General features: G+C 36.1%; 3 long non-coding RNA genes across 4 annotated transcripts; 1 reads left to right on the top strand and 2 right to left on the bottom strand.

Moving 5' to 3' along the window:
• Positions 1-346: 346 nt before the first annotated feature.
• On the bottom strand, positions 347-22,838 carry LOC114317370 (uncharacterized). 2 transcript variants are annotated; one of them, XR_014342502.1, is made up of 5 exons: positions 21,778-22,838; positions 20,700-20,742; positions 17,491-18,052; positions 1,367-10,080; positions 347-1,270 (listed from the first exon to the last, which is right to left on the bottom strand). It is a non-coding gene; the product is annotated as an uncharacterized LOC114317370 (long non-coding RNA). The 2 variants fall into 2 exon arrangements; XR_014342503.1 differs by having other exon boundaries at positions 17,756-18,052.
• LOC114317371 (uncharacterized) lies at positions 9,520-20,168 on the top strand. Its single transcript, XR_003648557.2, has 4 exons — positions 9,520-9,659; positions 19,120-19,523; positions 19,600-19,698; positions 19,795-20,168. It is a non-coding gene; the product is annotated as an uncharacterized LOC114317371 (long non-coding RNA).
• Positions 10,459-17,436, bottom strand: LOC145801276 (uncharacterized). Its single transcript, XR_014342505.1, has 2 exons — positions 17,396-17,436; positions 10,459-10,863 (listed from the first exon to the last, which is right to left on the bottom strand). It is a non-coding gene; the product is annotated as an uncharacterized LOC145801276 (long non-coding RNA).

Below are 22,838 nucleotides of genomic sequence, written 5' to 3'. Positions count from 1 at the left end.
TTAATGTGAACATAAGTGGTACTTAGGTTCACATTATAGGGGAGGAAGTAGGATTGAACATAACACTTGTGAAAATTTTAGAAAAAATTTTAGAAGTTGAAGTTATTCGAGACAATTGAATGAAGGGAAACTTAAGGTATACTCGCGATAACTGACCAGGTTGTTAGACTTGGAAGGGTGAAGTCTTGCCAGAAGACAGTAAGTACAAGTAACAACACTTGCAAAAAGTTTTTTGAAAAAAATTCTCTAAGTAAAAGTTGGTCGACATAAATTGACACGAGTTGTTATCCGAGATATGTCAATCCGAGATGATTTATATCTGGGGTATGCTAATACAAGGTGATTATTCAAGTAAGTTGCACTTAGAAGTATTTCAAAGAATGTAAGTATGGAAACAAACAAGACAGAAAAGATACACAAGGCTTAAAGAGGCAAGCATGCAAGACTTACAAGAAAAAAGACTACTTGCATTAAAGAAAAGTTGTTCAAGTACACAAGAGGCCCATCGGCTCGACCAAACATATATTGTTCAAAAAGACAAAAGTAAAAATTCAGAAGAAAGAAAAAAAATCCTAAGTACTAGGCTGAGGCTCATTGTTCTTGCCTATCTTGGCCTCGGCTTTAGCAGCGACCTCGGCATCAATCTATTGTAGTGTTTGGTCGAGACTCCTCTCAACAGCAAGGACCTCGGCCTCAGACGTTATGGTTTTCTTCAGCAAGGTGCTCTTGGAGACCTCGTCCCTGTCCATCTCAGTCAAATCTAGGATCTGATCATTTAGAGTTTGGGACTTAGACCCAACAACAACCTTTTTGCTAGTACCTTCTTCGGCATCTTCGGCGCCGGCCTCTTCATCTTCCACTTCTTCTTCGGACTTGGTAGGAGATAGAGGAAAGGACACCTTGAGTTGGTTGATGTCGTGGAGTGGTGAATCCTCGGGGACAGATAGCACTTTGAGTACCGCCATCCAACCAAGATAGTAGCCTTTGTTGCAGGGCAGATTTACTTGCTATTTGTACTAGTCCCGGCATTGACTGCCCTAACATTGGTAGCCTTGGCATTGGCCTCGACAGCCTCGGCAGCAACATCCACAGCTTTGGCTTTAGCCTCGGGCCTATTTTGAGCGGCCTTGGCGGCACTGGCCTTGTCCATCAAGTTCTTAATCTGGTCCTCGGCCTTGTTGAGCGAAGAAAGAAAACTCGCTGCTTCCTGAGTCTTTTTGACGAGATCCTTTTTCACCAACTTGGCCTTGACCGTATGGGAATAAGCGTACTGGATGGAATGCAAGAAAAAGGAACAAGTTAGAAAATTTTACTAAGTATAGGAACTAAAAAGCAAAAACAATAAAGAGGAAGTTAAGAAACTTACCAAGACTGAGTGGTGCATCATCATCGCGAAGTTCTCATACTGGTTAAACTCGATGAGTTGGTTCATGTCAGCCGAAAGAAGAACAGCCGTGGATAACACGACGTCGACTTCGAGACTTTCCACAGCACTGTCGCTGGCTTTGAGGGGCCTGTTACCAATAAGGACCTAGGGCGCCCAAGTACGGCTGGGGTGAAAACGGGTCCCATCCTCTAGGCTCTATAATCTCGACTTTTTTGGCGATGACGCTTCAGATGACTCGGCCCAGGCCGGCCTCTTCTCAGCCTCAACTAATTTTGAGATTAGCAATGTATCCTCTGAGTTTGAAGCAATGGTGGTGACTTTGGCCTTTGCCTTAGTCTTCTTCACTCGTTTTGGTTTTTGTTTGGGCTGGGACTGAGAAGGAGATGACTGAACAGTGACGACGGCTGGTATGTCGGCCAGCAAATCTTTGACCACGACTTGTTTGTGGCCTATTTCTTCGGATGTGGCGGCGACAATGACTTCAGTGCCAAACCTAATGGCAGGAAGGGCAATAGCAGGATTCTCAAGATCGTACGTTGGCGTGTTTGAACCTCGGCGCTTGCGATTTCGGGTTCTGTCGGCCGGAGCATTCAAAGGTCGGTGATAGCATTAGCACTGTGATGGTGGAATGAGTTGTGTTGGAATAGAGGTGGATGGCTGGTTCACAGGATCAGACGTTAAGGCTTGGTCTGGTATCGAGGAAGAAGTGGCAGGTGGAGTTGACACAGATGGTGGAGTCTTGGCCCTCCTTGGCACGTTGGGAAGCGAGAAATGGTAGGTTGGCATGTAAGTTAATAGGATTGGGGCCTTGCGGACCTCGACGGGTAGGCCGAGAAGCCGGATAAGATCTCAGCTTGGGATGTACGTTTGGTAAAATTTTTTTAATGGATGAGGAAGAGCTACATAAACAATAAGAAAACATTAGTATAGATAAGAGAAATAAATGCTAAGTGTTGAAAAGATATGGCACTTTGGGTGACTAGGTCCTTACCCTCATCTTCACTAAAGACTCCTCGACGCAGTGGGAAGAGATAAAGATCGTTGTCTGACGTGAATTTCCAGTTTCCTGAGACAATTAAATAATCATCTCCAGCGCCTTTATTGGAGTCGCGAAGGTTAGCTATGAGCTTGTACTTGGTGGATCTGGGTTTGAGGTAGTATGTATAGTCGCTAGTGGATTTAAGGCCACACATAGTATAGCAGTATTGGATGTCGGACAAAGTGATCCTAGCTTTTTGCCGACGTACCAATTCAGCTATACCATTGATGACCTTGAAGGTGTTTACGGTTAGTTGCATGGGATTGAGTTTATAGAAATGGATGACTTCTCTGAAGATGATGTCCAAGGGGAAACTAACTCCACCCTCAATAATGGAAACTACTAGGAATGGCATGTAGTCCTCTCCAGGCATAATAAAGTCCTCCTTCCCAGCCAACCTGAGTTGAACTTCAGCTGGGATAGAGAACTCCTGATGGAAATATTCTAGTTTGTTGGGTAAATTGACTCTCTATTTGAACATGCCCATGACCTCAGCTTGGGTTGGTTGATAACAGATTTCTGGGAAAGGTGATTGGTTTGAGTCTGAGAACCTCGGCTAGAACCTAATGGCACCAGGGAGAGGATTTCAGAGACCTATGGAAGACTTGGTTTCGGTTTACCTAAGTACACAATGTTCTAAGACAAATCCCAAGCCTAGAACTACAAGAACAAGAATCAAGGGCAAGAATCTGGAAACAAGCAAGAAAAATAGAAAATAAACATGATTTAGAATTAAGAAAAAGACAGAGAAAAGCAACAATGTGACAAGTGCAGTGGTGTGAAACGATGATTCAAGAACATAGGGGCAAACTTAGAGCATTGATAGATTCAGAATGCAAGGAAAGAGAGTGAGCTAGTGTGTGAAGGTGTAAATAAGGCATGAAGAAAATTCGAACAAAAACAGAACAAAAAACCAAAAACGTAAGGAACATTGAATGAATCGATGCATACACATATAACATGACAAAAACTTGAATGCAGATGCAGTGTGCAATGTGTAACAATACAGGAGAAAAGTGCATTCAAGAATAGTAAGAAATTGAAAATGAAAAAGAGGAAATCGAGGACTTACAGTGTAGAACTGAAGAAACGAATGCCAGTATGAAGTTAGCCGGAGTTAGACGATGTAGATGACCGAAATCAAATGATGGAAAGCTCGCCAAAGGTGATGAACAGACCACTGCAGATAGCTTGAAAGAACGGCAATGGCAGTTTGGGAGTTCTAGAGAGAGAAAATCTGAGATGAGAGAGAGTTTGAAGTTGTGAAAGTGAAAAGACGAAGAGAGAGAGAGATGGAGGGAAAGTTTTGTCAAAAATTAAAAAGGCGGCAAAACATTGTGAAGTTGCCTTGCACAACGTGCCTATCAGGCAGCACATATAACCTCGATGTGACTTGATAGCTCATGCTTGGTATGAGCCAATAAGAATGGGACACGTGGAAGAAACGGTTGAAATGACAGTGCGTGACCGCTCATGCACAGTTAAAACTCTTGAAATTCTTGAACTAGTGGGGTAATGACCTCGGCTAGCTAAGCGATCTCGGTTGAGAAGAGTGATCTCGGCTGAGATGATGATCTCGGTTGGGATGTTGAAAGAACTCAGTTCTTGATTCTTGATGAAATGGACATTTGAGTCCTTGTTACTTGGCGCCAACGAGTAACGATCTCCGTCAGAGAAATACATGTGTAGGTTCCATCACCTCAGATTGCCGAGGTAATAGAATTTAGGGGGCAGTTATGGGGAAGTATTTTATGAAAGACACCACGTGGCTAAGGTGGCACCAAGATGCCAACCGAGGTGCCACGTGGAACTAGTCATGTTTTACTGAGGTAATCATAGCATTGCCGAGATGTTCTGCTGTAATGCCAGAATCCTGAGATTTTCGGATAAAGAACAAGAGTCCTAGATCAGAAAAGGCTCCCGGTCTGGATATGGATAAGGCTCTTGAGGAGTTTATCCCTATCTAGCCAAGAGTCTGAGATAAGCATTGAGCTTGAGTCCTATGAAGTGAGACTTTTAAAGACTAGGTCACCGCTGGTTATAAAAGTGAGACACCCTTATGAGTCTAAGGTATGCTTTACTTGTGAGTTTAAGGTATGCTTTGCTTGTGAGTTGAAATACTTTTTAATATCTGTGAGAGATAAGATTTACTAACTTGATCGTCGGAGTGCCCCTAGGTGGACGAACCATCGCGATATTCACATTGTCTTGTTGGTAGGTTATTGGTTCAATCTATTCTGTCGGTGCTATCCAGTTAAGTTCCATGTTTGGTTGTGTGGTCGGAAATCAATACTCACAAGATGCATGTTAAGTGGTTAGACCATGTAATGTACGTAATGAAACGTAGTACGGGTGATGGGTTTTCATTTTATCATGATATGATGTTTCTCTCTTCAATCCCAATCGTTTTTTTATTCACTCATGATTCAATTATTCCCTTAATTATCCATTGTATTCTATTTCACATTCACGAGTTCCAAGGTTTTGAAAAGCGGTTACGGTTGCGGTTGCTGTAATGGTGGCAGTGATGCGGTTGTGGTTGCAGTTGCGAGGTATAAAGGCCGTAACTTAACGGTTGCGGTAACCGGAATCGTGAATTTTTTTTTATTTTTCGCACAATTTGAAAAAAACTTACCGGTACACACATTTTTTTTTCCATAATCATATTTATTGGGTTTTAAAATAAATATTGATCAATTATTGTAATTTTTTAAGTATGATTCAATTAATATATTTCATATTTTTAAATCACTATAAACTGAGTTTTTTACATTTTATTTTAATTATTAATAACTTTATATATTGTAAATCCATATTACGCCAGTGGCCAAAAAAAAAAAAAAAATTGTACTTAGATGTATAAAATTATTATTTTTAATTATTATACTTGTGGAAGCATATGCAAATTTTAACTTGAATAGTTTTAAAAAATAAATTATACATGCTAATGTAATCATATAAAAATTAAAAAATAAATTATAAAGAAATTTTTTTTTGAGTTTGGATCACTTTAATATTCATTCTCTTTTTAAATAACTTGTAAATAAAAATAACATAAACTAATCAACAAAAATTGACACAAATAGTTTTTAAAATAATAAGCTTTTTGAGTTTTGATTTTTTTTACTTTTATAAAATATAAAATTAATTAATTATAACATAAATAGTTTTTAAAACAATAACCTGTAAAAAGATGATCTTAAAAAGTGTCATTGAAATTTTAAACACACAGACCTATACATAATATAATAAAGATAGCTATTGATTTCAAATAAAGATAATATTAAAGGCCATTCTCTTTTATTAAATTATGAAGGTTCTGGTGAAAGTTGGAAAGAGCAACAGAGAGAGCTTTAAATAATAAATACATAAATGCCATTATATTATAATAAAGACTAGTCATTAACAAGAAGTCAAAGAGCCTCATTTCTCTATACTCAAAGATATATATATATATATATATATATATGTAGAGAGAGAGAGAGAGAGAGCCCAACGAGAGACAAAAAAATAGAGAGACAGAGCACATGAAAGAGAGAGGAAGAAAGATACCTGCAAAACCCTAAACATCGAAGATCGCAGCCTAGATTTTTTTGAATTTCGAATTATACTTCAATTGTATGAGCAAAAGAATTGTATTTCTCAGTATGTATATTTGATTTGAAGCATTTAAGCCAAATTTCCTTTGTTTCCTATTTTTCCTTTTATTTTTTTGGTAATCCAGTTAGGTGTCGTCTCCTTGGAAAAAAATGTTCAGTACGCAAGATGCGCACTTGAGGCATTCAACCTAGACCTATTTCCCCTATTTTCAGTATTTTTTTTTGGCTTTTTTCGCAAGAAACAGTTCTGAATTGTTACGTAACAGGTCGTTACAGCCGTTACGGCACAGTTACAGCCGCTACAATAGCCGTTACAACAGCTGCTATGGCCAACACACCTGTGAATCTTAATCACACTGCAAAAGCGGGAGTAACGCATAGTGCCTACGGTCGCAACCATTACGTAACACCGCATTTTGAAATCTTGACAAGTTCAGATCCTGTAAATTTGGAGGGTGACAAGTGCCTTCTCTCACTCGTAATGCCTCCTCTCAGATTTGGCTCTACCTTTCACTACCGGTACTACCCTCTTTAAGAAATAGCTCTAGCCTTCACTGCCAATGCCTCACCCTCTCAAATTTGGCTCCACTCCTCACCATTGTCATATCTCATTCTTTGTGCCTCCCTTCTCCTTTGGTCGTCTTCTTCCCTCTTCCATTTCCCTTCCTCTACAGCCTAGTACAAATGCTTTTGTGTGTTACTTGCTTTTGGATTTGGTTTTACAGATTGTTTGTGAAGGAAATAGGATGATAAATAAGTAGCGTAAGGTAGGGATGTGATGGAGTATAGGTTAGGGCAAGTGGTAATGGTTTAGGAAAGGGGGTACCGTGGTAGGAAAAAGGAAAATGATGTCAATGATACTGGTGGTAAGAGGTGGATAGGTTGTGGTAGGACGTCGTGGTGGTGAAGGTTGTTAATGAAGATAAAAAGACTAATTTATCTTTTGTTTAGTTAGTTTAGTTAATAATAGTAGATGAATTTTTGGGATTGTTACCATTTTAAAAGTCAGGTTTAAATTGAAACAATTAGAAATTCTGGATTGAATTTATTACAATGGTCAAATCTTGGATTTTTTTTTTTTGTAATTTCTTTACAAATTTAAAGACAAAAATAAAATTGAAGAAATAGAAATCACCAAAAACAAAAAAAAGTTTGTTTTTAATAAACATTTTTTAGATTATTTCAAAAATGCTTATTTAGATCCTTTAAAACTAGAAGGATCTTAAAAACAAAAATATCTACAGCAAAATTTTAAAAATTTCACGTAAGACAATTTTTTTTTTTTTAATTTTTAAGAATGACCTTTTTAACCTTTGCTAAACAAATACCACATTTGTTTTTCTACCTGTACATACCACGCCTTTCCGCACACCTACACGTCGGATTTTTGACCCTTTTTTAATAAATTGAAAGAATCGTCACTTATTCTTTGCTGGGAAACTAAGAAACTATTTGACTCCGAAACATTTGGATACTAATCCGTCACAATCAAGGACTTGGTTCAAGAGTTTAGGTACGAAAGATGAAGGTCACTGATGTGAGCACTTTCACCCAATCAATTGATTGGCCTCTACTAGTCTTTATTTTGTGAGATTTATGAAATTATTTGACTTTCATGAACTCAATTAACTGTAAATCCTTTAAACTAAACTACCATCTATGTGATTGAATAAAGGGAAACATCACTTTAATTGGAAATATAAACATTTCGTATTTGCCAAGATTTGGTTTCAAAAATAGATTTAGGAAAAATTGAATGTTTCCAAAAATAATAGACTTTCTTTCCCAAAATGGATTTAGGAAACTTTCCATAATGGAAAGCATCTAAAACCAAAAAATTTGTTTCCAAAAATGGACTTAGCAAATATGGCGATGAAAACACTCCAACTTCAAGCAATATCTCAAAACCATGCAAAACAAACATAGATATAGCATATACGCATCAAAACTTGAATCATTGAAGAATGATGCACAAAAGCTAGCAATATAGAATGAAGGAAGAGAACTTACCGAGTACTCCTCAGCACCACGCCATAAGAAATATGCAATGATATATAATATACATGACCTAAAACATGGTATCTAATGTACAAATACACAATATGAACCTAAAGCCCGAGTAGGTAGCTAATATGATAAATACGCATCAAAATCATGGATTTAACACATAAAACATATTTAATTTGGGGGGGGGGGGGGGAACACGACTGTAAGATCATGTATACGCGTGAATTGACCAAGTCAATATGCATGAAATGTGATGTAAACAACCTAGAACAACTATACAACGCAAACATACATTAAAACTAACAAAATAGTATAGAAATTTAATCTAACTAATATTACAATATGATAGCATGGAAATATACTAACCATTATCAAACACATAAATCACTGAAAATAAAAGGAAAAAGAGGAAGTACCTTACGTTTGATAAACAAACCGAAGAAACGCAAGCAAAAGCAAAGAAGGATTGTTTGAATGCTTCTCTAAAGTTTTGTGATGTGTTTGGCTCAACTTGTTTTGACCTTGAGTATGATTGAGCACTGTTTAGATGCCATTTGTATGTATGTTGAGTGTATATTTTCGGAGCTTTAAGATTAGGGGAGTAAATTGGGCAAGGGTTTTATGTTATAAGTTCTCTCTAAAAAAGGAGGTGGGGGTACTGTAGGCATCCCATTTTTGACTGGCCTTAAGACTTAGACACTCTACGAAAAGCTCCTAATGATGAAAGCAAAGATTAGGTCAAACACAACTCGATGATGAAGAAAACCAAACATTCCTACACCCGTTTTGGTCAAAGAGTTTTCCAGACCTTCAAACCTATTTTGAAACATTTTTTTAAGGCAAGAGAGACCTTCTCAAGCATTGTAACCTTTTCTAGCTTTGTGTTTTTTAAAAGTGTCGATCTATTTTCAAAGAGACAAGCATAGGAAGCTGGAATGAGTGAGAAGAGGGGAATATCCTTTTTTAGAACAGTGTGGCCAAACAAAGTAGTGGTCGGTTGAACAAAAGTGTATTGGCCGGATTGTTTTCAAGACTGACCAAAAGACAACTTCTGTTTGCATAAGCACACCCGAAGAGAGATGAGAGGTTGGCCGGATTGTACTATGAGAGGTTGGTCAATTTGAAGTTGGTCAATTATGGGAGGTTGGTCAATTTGAAGTTGGTCAATTATGGAATGGCCAGGGATGAGAGGTTAGTCAATTTCTGACTGATGGATAAATATGGAACGGCCGTACAATCTTTTGTCCAACTAAGCACTATTGACAATCGCCAAACAACTTCTAATGAGGTGGTCCCCTAGCATCTTGGAATATGCCGTCCGGATCTTTGGAGCCCAAATGGCATATTCTAAGCATCTTGAGCCTATTTAAACCCTCCCTTGTAGAGAGATGAGAGGTTGGTCAATTTGAAAGATTGTTAAATCTTGAGACTGGTCGTTTTTTAACTCTAAGGCAATCACTCTCTCAATTCTCTACACTCATATACTCAAACACTCATACACTTGAGGTTTTCTTCATCTTCTTGGATTAAAGACTTGAAGATTTGGAGCTAGCCTTGATCATCAGCTTGAGAGAGTTTGGACTAGAGTTTGTGACCAGCTTGGGCCCTATCACTATTGGGTTTAAAGGTAATCCCTACTTCCATAGCATTCTCTTTTCATTTTCCACCTCTCTCTCTCTTCTTGATTATTCATGAGATATTGATAGTGTAGTTGGGTTGTTTTTGATTAATTAATTGGATTCTCTCTCTCTCTCTCACGCCCTCAATTTTATTTCATGGATAATTTACCAAAATTCTTTATAAAAGTCCATTTTTCAATAATAGTTATAGAAGCAACACAAACTAGATAGGATAAATGAGGCTCTCTCTCACATAATTACAATGATAAAAATGTTCTACAAATATTCACAAAACATGCCTTAAAGGCATACATAAAAGATTAATTACATAGAAAAAACCACCTCAACACCACTACCCTTTAATCTTTCATTTACAATTTACACAACATGGACTTCTTGGTCTTCTAACTGTTGTACTCGACTCTGTCTCTGAAAAATGGTTAGACATAGGATGAACATGAGGTCTAGTAGGGAACTACAGTGGTTTTCAACAATAATAATCAATAGATAAATGTGACCATAAGTGCTATTAAGTGATACATATATAAATAATGTGTCCTTTTATATGCAAAATAGATTACACAAATAGATACTCTTCACAAAATTCCACTTGACATTTCATAGAGACCTCCTTTGCTAACTCTTTATCTTATCAAAATTCTTTCGAATGATTTCCTTAAATTTCGTTTCCTTAGATAAAGGTTTTAAGCCGACTAATCATTTGCTACTTCTAATCCATATTTTACACTCATTAATTACGCCACAATTCGTCACCTTACTAATACCCACAAAACACCAAGCTCATACATATGTCAATATATTTCATATAATTGGACTATAACAGTCAACTCATTAACAACATATTCCACATTACACGCTTCAAATCTACATCTAACAATTATCACAATCATGTAACGAAATTGTTACAAGAATTCACAACGAATATCCACCTACCAACAACCGGCTTCACCAAGCCATATCAACACAAGTTATTGAGCGCTATTCCGGAAGGAAAGCTGGAACCTATCTCAAGCGCTATGCTTTAGCGGTGGCTATCCGGAAGGAAAACGGAACCTCCATATAACCCAACAATCCACACGCTTTACTGGGTGCTACTCCAGAAGGAAAATGGAACCTCTATCAAGTGCTACACTTTACCAGTCATGAGCTGGAAGGAAATGAACCCTCTTTCCAAATTTTAACCCATTAATCCTTCATTTCAATCCAGAAAATCACACCAAAATTCATTTAGCAACAAAAGTAAAGTTTCTGCTTTATAAACAAGTATGACTTATTTTTCTACAATGTTTCCCCATACCTCAATATGAACTCCCTTCATTTGAATTAATTAACCCATTTAGTATCATACACTTTCCATAGTTTGTACAAATTTCCATCACCAATTACCATACCACGAACCCATCCCGCAAGGATTGTTCTCACAACATCTAATAATCAACATTCATACTCAATTTAACCAAGCATCAAATCAATTTCAAGAATTTAAGGCCAATTAAAGAAAACCCCATGTTTAAATTATATTCAAAACTAGGGTTTGGACAAAAGTGAGTTTTTCTCCAAAATGCATAATCATATTTCAATAGCTCAAAGCTTTCATAATCAACTTTAAGTCATAGGTTAACTATTTTGTGTTAGAAACCCTAACATTTCTCTACATGCTTTTCAAGAAAATCTCACGCAAGGTTTTATGCAATAAAAACATACCACCCATCTATCTATACGAAAATATTGAAGATAAGCAAGGAAATCCCTACCTCTGGCAAGGAGAGAAAGAGACTCGAAAATCCAATGTCGATGAAAACACGATCTGCTCAGATTAATAGAAAGCCCTCTTCGTGCTCTTCATTTTTGTATAAGGTGCTAGGGTGAGATTCTCACTCTAAGGAGATGAAATCCAAGTTTTAAGGAGGTTTGGAGCTCAACAATGGTAGAAAAGGAGAGGAGAGAGAACGAATATGAAAAGAATGGATAAAATGGGCTAAAAATGACTTTTTAAAGTGCTAATCCCAAACAAACCACTTGACCGAACATTTCACCGCTCGAGCGATGAAAGCAATCTTTCAGAAGTTTTGCAAGTCTACAGTGAAAATACTGGAAGCCTCGCATCTCCGCTCAAGTAACCACGTGACTGCTCGAGCGGCCACCCTAGACACAACTAGTCACACAGCTCAGTTCCTAAGGCACTCCCAGCACATCAACCTTATTTCCACATGTAACCATTTAAATAAATGCTTTCATTTAACCTCTTACATTTATATTTCATTTACTTAAGTTTACAATGTAAATAAGGAAATACCCCCTCATTTGGATTCAAAGAAAAATAAAAAAAAAAATTAAAATCTAATTAAATCAAAAAAGTAACTCCCTAATTTTAGTACAAAAATAATTTTCTGACTAAAATTTCTAAGTTTGACGTTGACTAAAGTGATTAATATCTCGTAGAAAAATTTCATAAAATCAAATTGGACTATTTAATATATAAGGAACAATTACTGCCAAATATTATTTTCAAAATTATAAATTTTGAAAAATTCAATTTTTTAACATTTAGAAAATTTTCAAACTAAGTCCAATTTTTGATAGAAAATTTAGATCTCAACCTGAACCGTTACACTTTCTGTAGTAATTTAGGGCCTGTATAGAGACTTTGGCCAACTCCAACTTGTTTTTCTTTCTTGGGATAGCAGCCCAGGCACGGTTTCCTATATTTAGAATGGATTGAATCTCCCCTCTCATCATTTTTGTTCATGGACTTAGGTATTTCATACCTTTTTTCATGTGTTTGAGGGATAGAGTCTCTCCATCCTTTCTAGAGTTTACATCCCTTCATTATTTTGGTGATTTTGTTATTTTAGAAGCCCGGGTACGACTTCCTCCATGAGGATAGGTTGAATCTCCCCCCTCGCCACTCTTTCTCATGGATTTGGGTAGTTTATACCCTTTTCTATGTGTTTAAGGGGTAGAATCTTTTCTATCCTCATTGGAGTCTTCCTTAATTCTTTAATTTTGTTCATTTGAGAAGCCCAGGCACGACTTCCTTCATGAGAATAGGTTGGATCTACCGTCTTAGAATTCTTTTCATGGATTTGGGTAGCTTTGCACCCTTTTTCCATTTGTTTGAGGGTTAGAACCTCCTTATTCTCATTGGAGTTCTCATAGTAGTTATTATAGGTGATATACTTGTTGCGTGTGTTAGAGTGTGTTTCTTTTCTCCCTATCGTTACTCTCTCTTAGTATAGCTTTATCCACTTTACTTAGATTTTATGTTGTTATCATGACATTTAAATGAGTAAAATTAGGATCATCCATTCGAGCCAGATTATTGTTTTAGTAGATATTGTTGTTATGTGGTGTGCTTTTCTTGATGATTCACATGCCATCCTTAGTAGCGACCAGGGCTTGTAGGATTCATTGCATGTGTATTTTGCATTTTGTAGAGTATCGCAACTAGAATCATACATCTTTTTTAACTATTTCTTTTCTGTTGCACTTGGTTGGAATACTCGGTAAGTGTTCTTTTCGTTCCTTTGCATATCATCTCTTAGTCTACCATACCTAGGATCTTGCATTGTTTTCTAACCCATTATGCTCTTGGCATGAATCAAAGGAGTACTAGGTGAGTTTCTTCATTTTTCTTCATCACGTGCATGTATTTACTATGTTCGACATGCTACTATGAGGTTATGTGCTTATGTGCTATATCTCCTTGTTTGTCAATTGTTTAGAGGTCATATTGCCTAAGTTGGGATAATTTTGATCTCTTTGCACATGAGTTATCCCTCTTTTTCCTGGGATTCTTGCTCCAAAACCCCTTTCGAAATGCAAGAGATCATAACATTCCAAAGTAGGTGATTTGGTCTATTTGCTTGTTCCACGTAGTAATGTTAGCATTAATAATTGGGTCAGATGATCATATTGTGTTAGTGCGTCTCATATCAAGACTCAGTAGATACTGATCGTTAATTAGGTGAGCATAGGTGCTCATTTCATGACATTCCTCCCTCTTAGCTAAACTTTCGAGCTGAGACACATTAGTTACAATGGACGATGACTTTTGGCACGAGTCAAGGTTTCATAGTTTCTCCATAAAGATTAGGTGGCGACTCCATATCTCTTGATTGATCTATATTTAGCACTTCATTTGATAAGGGGATTTTCATCGGATATGCTAGGTATAGACCATTTGCTTATGTCTCACATTGCATGTCTTCCGAGAGATCTCACAGGCATATATAGACCAAAAAGCCTTAGGGAGCAAGTGCATACATATTAGGGCTAAACCTAATGTGTATACACTCTATCCCGCGACACCTTTCTCCTGATAAAGCAACAAGATCTTTCAAAAATTAAATCTGCAAACAGTGAGATTCTCATGTGGCTACACACCTCACTTCCACATGTGCGGCCATGAACCTATAATGCGGCCGTATGTGGAACTTGAGGGTGAACCAAAGATGTAAGGCCGAAGGTAGAAAAACCTACGTGCCCACTAGGTTTTTGGGTCCACACTTCAACTCTCGGACTATCTTGTTGCATAGGAAAGCCCAATCAAATTTCAATTGACATTATGGATCATAAATTTAGCTATTGTTTGTAAAATTTGTTAACTCAAATTTATTTAGGCCAGCCTTATTCTCCTTTTTCTAAAAGATACTAAAAGGAAATTTTAGATGACAAATGTTTTTTGGGTATGGAAAGTGGGGGCTTTTTCCATATTAAGCTTATTTTGTATCTTAATTTTCAAACTAGGCCTAGTTTGGACAGAATTCCCAAATTAAGCTAAAGTGCTATTATAAATCGCGCTTTCACTGTTTGGAGCCCAAAATGTGATGAATAGTGAAAGCGCTGTTGAAAATCACGCTTTTAACATAAAAAAATTTTCTGATGAAAACGCTATTCGAAATAGCGCTTTCACTGTACATTCGTATTCGCTATTTGAAATCGTGCTTTCATTCACTGTGCGTATCTACTTTTTTAAGAAAATGTTTAAAATATATTAAAATGTGACCAAAGTAAAATACAAATGCTTTGTAGCACAAATGGTAGTGTGCTTGTTTTGCACCACAGTGGCGTGGGGGGTTCAATTCGCGGGAATTGCTACCTTTCAATTATGTTCAACTCTTTTTTTTTTTTTCCCTTCCACTCACTCTATACTTTATATATTTATTATGTAATTTTTTTATCAAAAAAAGTAAAATGTTTGTTTGGTTAACTAAAATTTTTTTCTATAAAATACAATTTTTTTCAAAATGTCAACATGATTATTTAAAAAGTATTCAGTGTGTTTTGTTTGAATTTTTTGGATTTAGTTATTTGAAAACTGAGTTTTTTTATTTTCATATTTTTTATTTTTAGTGAATATTTTTAAAATTTTAAACTTTTTTTTTTACTTTTTAAGATGCACCTTAGTTAGATATATCTAAAAAGTAAAAAAATTGTGAAAAAATATTTTAAAAAATTAATAAATACATAAAAATACAAAAAATGTACTAAAAAAATATTTTTGTATTTTTAGTATATTTTCAGCAAATTATCATTTTTTTCAGCAAAATGTGCTCAAAAAAATATGCATAGTGAAAGCGTACTCAAAAAATATTTTTTCAGCAAAATGTACGTTTTTAAAATGAACCAAAATATTTTAAAAGCGTACATTTTTTGATTACATTTTGCTGAAAAAATTAATATTTTGTATTAATTTTTTCAATACATTTTTTGTATTTTTGTATTTTTTGTATTTTTTTCACTCACTCTATACTTTATATATTTATAAAAAAATAAAAAAATGTACGTTTTTAAAATATTTTAATACATTTTAAAAGTGTACATTTTGCTAAAAAAATATTTTTGGAATACACTTTCACTGTGCATATTTTTTTGAGTACATTTTGCTGAAAAAAAATGATAATTTGCTGAAAAGATACTAAAAATATAAAAATATATTTTCAGTACATTTTTTATATTTTTATGTATTTATTAATTTTGTAAAATATTTTTTCACAATTTTTTTACTTTTTAGATACATCTAACTAAGGTGCATCTAAAAAAGTAAAAAAAAAATGTTTAAAATTTTAAAAATATTCGCTAAAAACAAAAAAATACGAAAATAAAAAAACTCAGTTTTCAAATAACTAAATCCAAAAAATTCAAACCAAATACACTGAATACTTTTTAAATAATCATGTTGACATTTTAAAAAAATTGTATTTTATAGAAAAAATTTTTAGTTAACCAAACAAACATTTTACTTTTTTTTGATAAAAAAAATTACATAATAAATATATAAAGTATAGAGTGAGTGGAAGGGAAAAAAAAAAAAAAAAGGAGTTGAACTTAATTGAAAGGTAGCAATTCCCGCGGATTGAACCCATGCCACTGTGGTGCAAAACAAGCACACTACCATTTGTGCTTCAAAGCATTTGTGTTTTACTTTGATCACAGTTTAATATATTTTAAACGTTTTCTTAAGAAAGCAAACATGCACAATGAAAGCGCGATTTCAAATAGCATTTTCTCCCAATGAAAGCGTTATTTCAAATTGGCGTTTTCCTCAAAAAAAAAATTATGTTAAAAGCGTGATTTTCAACAGCACTTTCTCAATTAAAAGCGCGGTTTGCAATAGCGCTTTCACTATTCATTACATTTTGAGATCCAAACAGTGAAAGCGCGATTTGTAATAGCGCTTTAGCTTAATTTGAGAATTCCGTCCAAACTAAGCCTAGTTTGGAAATTAAGATACAAAATAGGCTTAATATGGGAAAAGCCCCTGGAAAGTGGTTCAAAGAGCCCAACAGTGGCCTAAACATTCTCTTTCATCAAAGTGCACCAATTTTATCATCGGGAAGCATCCAAACACCTAAGTCGAGTGTCTACAATTACTTCTTTTTTTTTTTATATATTTAGAACTTGAGTAGTCATAGGTGACAGGAGTGAATGTCAAGGCCTTGAGACCAGCCCAATTGGCAAGACAATAGGACGTAAAGCGAAGTGTCCAACAAACAAGCAAATGATCGTACCTAACAAGTTACCCATGTATCATCATTTGTAAGGAATCAGATTAGTGTGGTTCTGGGGCATGTAATATGTGACAATCAATGTGCAAGTGTGAGTGGAGTGCTCAATGGACAATATGCAACAATTACCAAGCATGCAGTGTAGTAAATAAGTTTGAAAACAGAGATATATTGAAGGAAACAACACCTAATCAAGTATATTAAGAGAATGCACAAGGAAGAAGAACACTTGTCAAGCTCATCTAGAAATGAACAAGGGAATCAACACCTATCAAGTGCATCCGGGAATGCACAAGGAAATCAACAGTTCATAATAAGTACACCGCTGTGTGGTTAGAACAATGCAACACCCATCAAATTCATCCAGAAATAAATATGGAAAACAAAATCTATCAAGTACATCCAGGAATGCATTGGGAAAACAACAGTGACAATGCAACAGATTCAACACCTGTCATGTTCATCTGGAGATGAAACATAAACAAAGCGACACCTAATCATGTTTATCCAGAAATAAAACATGGACAATCAAACAGATGTATTGTAACCAGAACGACACCTAATCATGCTTATTCACAAATGAAACGTAGAAATCAACATATAATGTAATCAAAGCAACATCTGGTTATGCTCATCCAAAAATGAAACATGGAGTTCAAAACGACAGCTGATCATACTTATTCAAAAATAAAATATGGAATTCAAAACGACACCTGATCATGCCAATTCAGAAATAAAACATGGAAATCAACACTTGTCGAGTACATTCGGGAATGTATGAGTAAAACAACATAAGTAATAAACTCACAACAGTTTGGTTAGAAAATGCAACAATTATCAAGTTCATCTGCAAATGAACAAGGAAATCAACAGATAAATTAAGTATGATTTAAAGTAGGCAACACGCAACATAACAACTGGGGTGCAAAATGCTCATATGAGAAAAGAAAATGCATTACAAGATAGGATAAGTGCTGTTAGTGATTGACAATGCAACAAGAGTTTGAATTGAGACAAGAAGGGAATAACTTTGGGAAGGCAAACTCATGCTTGAGCTTGAGTTTAAGACATACTTGGGCCTCTAGGGGTTGACCCCTAGAAGAAATGGCCGAGTCGCACATGGAATGGGCCTACCCACACTTAGGGCATTGGGCTGCACATTGTCATTATGCGGCCACATGTCAGATATGCAGTTGCATTATTGGAGGCAGAGTCGGGGCAGATTTGACTTTTTGCCTCTTGAAACCTGTAAAAATATTTCAAAACCCCTCCATTTCTTCTACCACTTTTCTGAAAACATCTCTCTCTACCTTCACTTTTTCTCTCTAGCTTTTCTCTCTCTCTTTGTAATGCCTCGATTTCTAAAGGATCTGAATAATAATATAAAAAAAAAAATTGATTCTTTATTTAATTTCGGGAAAATATAACTTTTAATATTTAAATAAAAACATATATGTAGAAAATTCTTGATTGAATCGATAAAATAGAACGAACCACTCTCCAACAATGCATTTCATTCACTTCATGAAAATCTAGGAATCTCAAACATTTCATATTCAATCACTACGTAGCATGAAGATAAAACATGCAAAAACATCATATTTAACATTGCTTGATTATTCAAATAAAGTGCCATCATTGCTGGGACGTATGATTTACTATTTCAATTCATTTCTAGTTTTTTAACCGTCTTGCATCAGCTTGCTACTGTCATGCATCAGTTTATGCCCCCAGCATGCATTGTCTTTAAATTGCTTTGATCTGTTTGCCCCAATTTGAACTAAGTAGAGTATTGAATCTATAAGTGTGGAGCTTTGAGTGCTTTAGAGTGAATACCCCTAGAGCTCAGGGTGTGGATGTGAACATTGTTCCATGATCCCAACTGTACTTTTGTAAGCACCGCAACCCTGCCCCTAGACTATCGAGCTTTTATGAGTTCCAGTAGTTCTTTGATATAGTGACCTCGCGGTGTAATTTTGGCCCGGCCCGCCTTCGGGCCTTGTGGGCTCCCACCAAAAATCAGGTCAGGTCAGGTCGGGTCGGGTTGGGCCTACTCTCGCGAAATCTCGGCCTAGGCCCAAGTCTAGGCCCTAGGCAAATTCAGGCTTGGGTTGGGGCTTGGGGCGGGCCCGATAGCTATTTATTTATTTATTTTCATTTTTTTCATCAAAATAACTTAAAAATAAGGTTAGGCCTCGGGTGGCTTCAGAGTGGGCTCGGAGCAGGCCGGACCAGAAAACACATGGCCCAAGCCCGGGGGTTCAGATTGGGCTAAAGCCTGGCCTAACCGGGCTTAGTCGAGCCGTGGGCCATTTTTACACCCCCTATAGTGACCCCTAATCAGGTGATGACTTTTGTATTCCCTAAGGTCTTTCATTTCAAATTCATTGTACTTAAAATGTTCATTTCTACATTCTGCTCTTTGTCATGATTACAGGTTACTTGGATGCCAGAGGTGGTAGACCTCTACGCGCTAGCTCACGACATCACTAACCATAGGATCTTGCTCTTTATCGTGGTACCTGACGATATGAGGTATGCTAAGGCCTTTTGTCCGAAGGACATTGTTCCAGCGATGGAAGGTACTGATGCGAGATAGCTCTTAGAGGGAGGCGATTGCTTTGAGTTTGTTCGAACCAAGCTGAGAGGTCCTCTAATTGCGCAAGTTGCTCCTGCCATTGTTACTGCTATTGGATGAGGCGAGGTGCCCCAGTTGTGGATCCAAGATTGCCAAAGGTGCCTACTTCAGTCACCATTCAATCTCCCTCTAGCAAGCTTGAGAATGTAGCAATCCCAACGCCCTCGACTGTGCCGATGAGGTTGGCGCTCAACATCCATCAGGCAGCACTTGTCTTGCTTCAGTCAATATTTTATTTTCCTTTTGTTCAGTACTCTAAACACTATGCTTTCAATATAGGTTTCCTGGGAGCATGCTGAGGACTGCTACCGAATGATCATCGACTTAATGATACTGGTACATTAGTATGCCTCTGGAGGGCAAGGTCCATCCCCTCAGGTACTACTTGCTTTTCCGCCTCTGAGAATTGCCCCTTGTCTATTTAATACTACTTGATCTCTATACTAACACTTTAATGTCAATCTGTGTTATAAGCTGCACCTAAAGATGGGTCTTCTGGCAGTTAGAGAGCAGCCAAAGTGATTCCTCCTCCTGCCTTGGCTGCTGATATGGAGCAGAAGGATAGTGATGATTTGGAGGAGAGCAGCGAGATGGGCTCCAGAGAGGTAAAAGGTGACGAAGAGGATACCCCAACCCGCACCAAACAGGATGGTGTAGTGATTGGCTAGTAGTCATTGACTACCAAAGGCTACTAAACGAAAGCAAGTCGAGCTCTTTAATATAATTAGGGCAAAAGTTCTTTTATAGAGTGCAGAAGCCATTATTTGTTTATGTTGAGTCCATTTAAAACATCCCTTCAAAGCAGTGTATATCTATATGAAATGAAAGCATACATCATTATTATCTTACATCATTTCAAATCTTTAATAATGAAATCGAATACAATATATATATATATATAAGATCAGCATAAGCACATAAGACCGGCTTCTAACCAACTTCTCTTTATACTTGAACTCTTTGTCACCTACATACATATATATATATATATATAAGGGAAATGGTGAGCCATTGCCTAGTGAATAGTAATACAGTAAAGGGGTAAATGAATGAACACCGATAAATTTTATTAAAATCGAGCACAAGCTCATTTTGAACATAATATAACTTGTCAGAACAAAATATGCTCATCTTGCAACATATACATAGCGATGAACATTCTCAGGGCACTTCGAGTCAAGAATTCAAGAGGCCACAATGGGTGGCAAAGAGCTTGGTTAGCTAGAGGTTATTGGCATGATTCCCAATAACAAACTTGTTCCAAGATGTCATCTTAATACATGATACAAAAATATATAACTAAACTTTCATAAACATAGCATAGGTTTGCATTTCAAATCATAATTTTAATGACATAACTTTACTATACTACTACTCACAAATGGCTCTGAGAACGAGGGTGTAACTTCTTCAAAGCTTAACCTACAAAACAAGAGTAAAGCATTGAAATTCCAAACTTATACGTGTACACATAACAAATCAATTGTCTAATTACTTAGTTAAGTGTTTTCTAACTTCTTTCCAAACTTGATCAAGGCTTGGTCATAACTTAGCTTATAAGGCTCTAGATTAATTAAAGTGTTCTAAGTGGTTTAATGCTTCCTAATTCATATTCAAATTCTTTAGCGTTTAAACTTTAAATTCAAGTGTTAATCATGGTATAGAAGCACCTAGTTCACACGTACAAACTTAACAAATCGAATACCTAAACTTGACTAAACGTTTCTTAATCTTTTCCTATATGCCACGTGTTATTAAGCTTAAGTCAAGTCTTATACAAGCACTAAACAAGTGTTGAATGCAAGTATGGAAGGGTCCTAAGCAAACAAGGCTTGAAAAACAAGATTTGGTCTTGGAGCAAGGGTGTCGCACGTGCCGAGAAAAAGGGTTGATCGTGCGGTTATTCCAGTAGCCAAAATGGGTTCTGGAAAGGCTAGCCACATGTGTGGGAATCCCCACCGCACGTGCGGTTCTGGGTAAACTGTACCTGTCCAAAAATTTGCTATAATGCAAAGCTTTCTTCCTCCATTTATTGGGTTAGGGCTCATGGAAACTTGATTTAAATCATGCAAACTTGGAAAACATGAAATTATAATCTTTTCAAAGTCAAAAACATCAAAACTTGGCTGAATTTCAAGATTCATATATCAAAATCACAGTTCAAATTAAGAAATCCTTGAACCTAGCTTCTTTTAAATTCTTTTCCAAAACCCTTCTTCCTTTCCTTTAAAACATGAATTCAATTATGCAAAACTCTTGAAAATCAAAAGAATATATAGAGATAGAGGTTCAAATGCATCAAGGATATCAAAAACTACTTCAAAATGATAGAATTTTAAGTTTAAACCTTTCTCATTCTTTTCATCATTTCCTCATTTTAAAACCAAATTAATCATAACTTTTTTTGATCTTGGATGCTAAGAAGGTCTATTACAAGGATTAGGATAGAAATCTTACCTTAGATTTGCTAAAAGATGAGTTTTGGTACAATTTTCCTTGAGTTCTTCCTTTTCCTCCTCCTTTCTCTCTTTTTCTCCTCTTTTCTCTCTTTCTCTAGCTTTCTCCCGATGTCTCTAGGCCACAGTAGATTTCTTCTTCTCTTGTTTGGCTTGGTTTGGCTTTTATTCGGTGAGGTGGGGCAAAAGGGAGGTGTATGCATTATTTATTTGTATACCTCACCAATTTATCTAATCTTATTTACTTATCTTAGTTAATAAATTTTAGTTACAATTAATCAAGGTTGGCCTTTAAATTAAGGTTTAATTTAATCTTACTTAGCTTAGTTAATCTCAATTAGGATTCACTAATCCTAATTAGCAAAATGTCATATAGTATTAAATCGACAAGTAAATTAGTCTAAGATCTTTAAGCTTCTCAATTAGTGCATAAGCACATCCTAGCATTTGTAAATCTAAGCTCAAGGCATCCCCTAACTCTCAATAATAAATATTTCTAATCATGGGTTATTTTATTGAAACATATTTCTATTTTCAAATTGTCTTATTCATTAATCACAAGGATTCCTAAGTTCTTTCTTCTTTAACAGTCTTTCTTTTAAGGCTTTTTAGCTATTTACTTTTATACTTTATTTTAAATATTCAACATAACAAATTTGTTGGTTTGACTCAGGGTATTTAAGGATGGGTAATAATATAATTATGGCATGTGGCATTCTTTGGAGCATCACTAGGGGCAACTCTACAGCCACTATTGGGTGTTCAATAATTGAACACTATGAAATTTTTTATTTTTATTTTATACATATATATAATTCAGTCCAAAATTTTATGTTGAACACCTTAATCCATCTTCTTAAACACGTAACTCAGTTGAACACCTAACCCAATCCAATCCAATCCAATCCAACCCAACCCATAACTCTTTAATCAATATATATGCTTTGTGAAGTGAATACACAGTATGCTTTGGAGTTTTGCTTCCATGGCTTGTACAAAGTACCTCTTTGACAAAATTGTGTAATTTTGCAATTCCCAACAAGTATACCACTTGAAAATTAA

Source organism: Camellia sinensis, chromosome 10, assembly GCF_055761805.1.
Source record: "Camellia sinensis isolate YWXY chromosome 10, ASM5576180v1, whole genome shotgun sequence".
Taxonomy (NCBI): Eukaryota; Viridiplantae; Streptophyta; class Magnoliopsida; order Ericales; family Theaceae; genus Camellia; species Camellia sinensis.
The sequence above is the reverse complement of the archived record's forward strand: the minus strand, read 5'-3'. Positions and strand labels throughout refer to the sequence as shown.